This window comes from Podarcis filfolensis (genome assembly GCF_964270895.1).
Source record: "Podarcis filfolensis genome assembly, chromosome: 4".
Classification (NCBI taxonomy): domain Eukaryota; kingdom Metazoa; phylum Chordata; class Lepidosauria; order Squamata; family Lacertidae; genus Podarcis; species Podarcis filfolensis.
Window position 1 is genome coordinate 67,001,535 of NC_139607.1, and position 4,493 is coordinate 67,006,027.

The following is a 4,493-nucleotide window of genomic DNA, read 5'->3' on the forward strand; positions in this document are numbered from 1 at the left end:
TCTCCTTTGCTATATGACTAAACAGCCTCCCGGCTGAGCACCTGTGGTTCAGGTAGTAGGTGGGAAGGAAAATAAGCCATCCTGACTGTAACTCTTTCTTTTCCAAACCGGGCAGATGGGATCAGGTTTACACAAAAGGAATCTCGGGTGAGATAGCATCTCCTTTGAAAATGGACAAATGAGACAAACCCCAATGCTATTCATGCAAAAACTCAGTTTTTGATAGCAGCGCTTTACAGCATGCGCACCAACATTTCTTAAAACAAAAGGGGGGGGGGAGAATATCGGCTGTAATGAGCAACTTGGACAATGACTGAAATAGCCTGAGTGAAATCAAAGGAACTTACTGACCCTTTTAAAATGCTTACATCCTTGCAACAAAACCAAGTGAACTGAGAACAGTAATTAAGAACACAGAGGGATTTTGTTACAGCATGGTTACGGTTGAGGGACGTATTTAAAAGTCTGAAAACCTTGCACACACTTTACCCTTTTGAGTAGAACTTCTTGGCTTCTTTGTTTACAGGACACTGGGGGGAGGGGTATTTAAATGATATAGGGTTTTTAAAAAAATATAAAAAATCTGCTTCTGGAACGATGTTATTCTTAACCTCGCCCCACCCCAAATAGAAAAAGAAAATCTATCAACAATTTAGTTAAATTAAAAGCCTATTATGAACATACTAAAACCCAAGGTTATCTAATATATAGCATAGTTGCCCTGTGCATCTTTGGCATGCTAGCATGCTTTGATGGTATGATGAGATGAGAATCGCAACATTTTACTGGCATTTGTCGGTATTCTTCACTGTGCTGTGTTGTGGACTTTCAAGCAGGAGAGGTAGTAAAGCGGTTCCTCGGTTGATGGTTTAATAGCAGGTCATTCACCCTGAAGGTAGTGAAGGGTAATAATACACACCATAAATTTGAAACATGTTTAAAGCATATTGCTTCTCCTGGGATTTGTAGTTTACCCCTCACGCAGCTACAGTTCCCAGCAACCATCGCAAACTACAGCTCCCAAGATTCTTTGGGGGAAGTCATGTAAATATATGGTGTGTATGTGTAGCCCAAGTTAACTCATTTTACTTTACACCAGAGTAATAGGTGTACTTTGTCTTGTGTCCTGTTGTAGTGGGAATGTGGTTCATAAATGTGTAAAACAACCACATAAAGTGGTACCTCGGGTTAAGAACAATTCATTCCAGAGGTCCGTTCTTAACCTGAAACTGTTCTTAACCTGAAGCACCATTTTAGCTGATGGGGCCTCCTGCCGCCGCACCGCCAGAGCACGATTTCTGTTCTCATCCTGAAGCAAAGTTCTTAACCCGAGGTACTATTTCTGGGTTAGCGGAGTATGTAACCTGAAGCGTATGTAACCTGAAGCGTATGTAACCTGAAGCGTATGTAACCCGAGGTACCACTGTATTAGGATCCATGTGGTCATACTTCTTCTCTGCCCTATTTTAGAGACTCAGGATGGCTCAGATTCTATTAACACCAATCACTGTAACTAGTCCAAAAAACGGCATAAATGAAACGCCAGCAAGTGGGACCTGCAGCAAAATGTTGGTGCCTTCTCCAGCCAGTAATTCTTTTCAAGCAGCGTACTCTACTTCCCATCTCCCCATTTTCTTTTCCAACTAACAATCTACATTATGTGGCTATTGAGTATGCTTTGTTATTGCTGGGCCATTTGTTTGATTTTTGCTGGCTGATGTTTTATGTTTTTTCCTTTTTTTGTGTATTTCTGTAGAACTTGGTATTCCCCCAAGCATGCTTCTGTTTTCTTCTTTCCCAGCAGCTCTTTGTTGTCTGCAAATCCTGGCAGCCCTCTGAGCTGAAGTCACTTTCTGCAGAAATGATACTTCATTTATCCCGAACTGCAACTCATCCACACTTCTGCTTGTCCCATGCCTAGAAAGCACATGTCCATACTGTTTCCCACTTGCCCCATGCTTTCTAGGCACGGATCTGGGCTGTTTTGCCTTTACCTCAACACTTTCCCTCAGAAAATCCACTCTTCAGTGCTAAATCATACTGAACATCAGTCCAGAGAAAACCTGATTGATGTTCTCTCCAATTCAGAGATAAACAGCGGGTTTTCCATGGGGAATGTGGTCTGGGCAAGCAGAGGTGTGGATAAACCCTCAGAATAGTGACATGAGGGGGAAAGAAGTCCTAGAGAACATTTCTGGCCTCCAATCATATCATGAAATGAGCATGTTCTAAATTGCCACTGACGTCTATCCCTTGCAGAGAATTCATTACAGTGTTTTAGACGTGCACTTATGTATGAACTATTATTTGGTTTCTCAGCACTATGACATTGGCATCTGAATCTGGCAGACCTTTCCACTGAAAAGTATTGCACTTGAGGTGAGATCAGATGATGTGTTTCAACTTGTGAGTAATCTTTCACATCTGCAAGTCATCCATTGAAGTTGCATTCATGCGGGTGTATAAACCAGGGAGGGGTGCAAGAATTGTAAATTCTAACTTTGTAAGAAGATCAAACCTATCCATTCTTAAAAAAATCAGCCCTGAGTGCTCACTGGAAGGACAGATCCTGAAGCTGAGGCTCCAGTACTTTGGCCACCTCATGAGATGAGAAGACTCCCTGGAAAAGACCCTGGTGTTGGGAAAGATTGAGGGCACAAGGAGAAGGGGACGGCAGAGGACGAGATGGTTGGACAGTGTTCTTGAAGCTACCAACATGAGTTTGACCAAACTGCGGGAGGCAGTGGAAGACAGGGGTGCCTGGCATGCTCTGGTCCATGGGGTCATGAAGAGTTGGACACGACTAAACGACTAAACAACAACAAACTTTGTATAGTAAGCTAGTTTCTACACATAACCATCTCTATCCTCTGTCCAGTCAAACAAGAAGCATGATCAAAGTTCAAGGACAAATTTCAGCCCGGTAAAACACCTGGGGAGGTTGTGAAGCAGGTCAGGTGAGGTGTGTCGCTGGGGAGAAGTGTGGCCTGGAGCAAGTCCTGAGAGCCGGACAGAGAAGCTTGGAGAGCTGGATTGTTTCCATGGGCTTGAAGTTTCCCACCCCTAGTAAAAACTGGAAATAGGCAGTCAGGTCTTGTATCTGCAGCAGTGGCCAGAGGAGAAATGACTGATGGGTGGAGCTCTTAGAGATGAAACACCATGGTACACCTGTAGCAGCAAAACTGGACACCTTCATCTGCTCCAGCTGCAATAAAACATGTCTCTCCTGTATGTTTCTTCAGCCACAGCAGGCACTGTAACTCTCCAGCAGTTTGACTTCATCTCTGAAGGCACTCCTTCATTGTCTCCTGAGACAGATGGATGCCAACAAGAAGTATAAGCTATAAGAAACACAACTGGTTTGTCCTAAGGCATTTTGAAATGAGTTATGTCCTTTTCCATGTTGAATCCCTGAATAAGGTTCCACTTTCAAGTTTTGTCTGGGGGAATGACCCAACTACATGCAATTTGAGAACCCAGTGATTAATCTCCTAGCTGAAATGAAGCCAGATGGCAGTGTGAAGAGGAGGTGGTTTAGGGAAAGGGATACTTAAATTTTCCCCCATAGAGTATTTCCCCGCCCCCAATCAGCATTGCCTTCCTCAAGCAATATTCAAAGATGATATCTCCCTCCCCATATTTTACAGCCCCTGTGGTTGAATGCTGGAAATATAATAGTCACAGGCAACCTGTGTCATGCTGCCAGGGACTGGGTAGAGGAGGAATGGTGGAGACCGCCTCCCCATCCTGACCCTTCCAGAGAGGAGGAAGAGGAAGACAGTATAGATTTACAACAGTGGTTTGTGGGAGGTCACAGCTCAGAGGCAGATGAGGGGAAAAGTTGAGAAATAATAGGAGAGGTGAAGCAGGCAGAGCAGAAGCAGCAGCTGGCTGACATGGTGTCATTAGAAAGCATCCCAGACCCTCCATCTCCCAGAATCCAGCGAGCCTTAAAAGTAGGAGAGCAAAGAGCTCAGAGACAGAGGGCATGTAGCAGCACCCGTAGAAGTGGCAAATGAGGAAGTGGAAGAGACTGGGGTGGAGATTCACTCAGGACAATGCCATTATCCAAGAGGTTGGGTTCTATAGCTTCTCTCTGTAAATATTGAAATAAAAAGGATGGTAAGAATTTTTTTCTTGTCTTTATACTTTCTTGGGCAGCCAGCCAGGAGCCACTGACAACATCCTGACACATGCCTAGTGTTGTAGTCTTATAAAATATCTTTTCCCCTACATTTGATGCAAATAATCATTAAAAATATACCAAAAATAAAGTTTTTGTGGCATCACTTGAGCAAGAGAAAGCTGGGAACCTAGACTTTTCAAGACCTCTGTACAATTCTACTTACTGAGCATGTGGTCGTGCCATTCATTCTGAGGCCATGGGTGTAGCAGACACAATGACAAACTGAAAACACCGCTAATCATTTAGTAAATGTGGTTTTAATGAGGACATTTCAGAGCTGACTCTGTTTCAAGTGTAGTTGCCACTA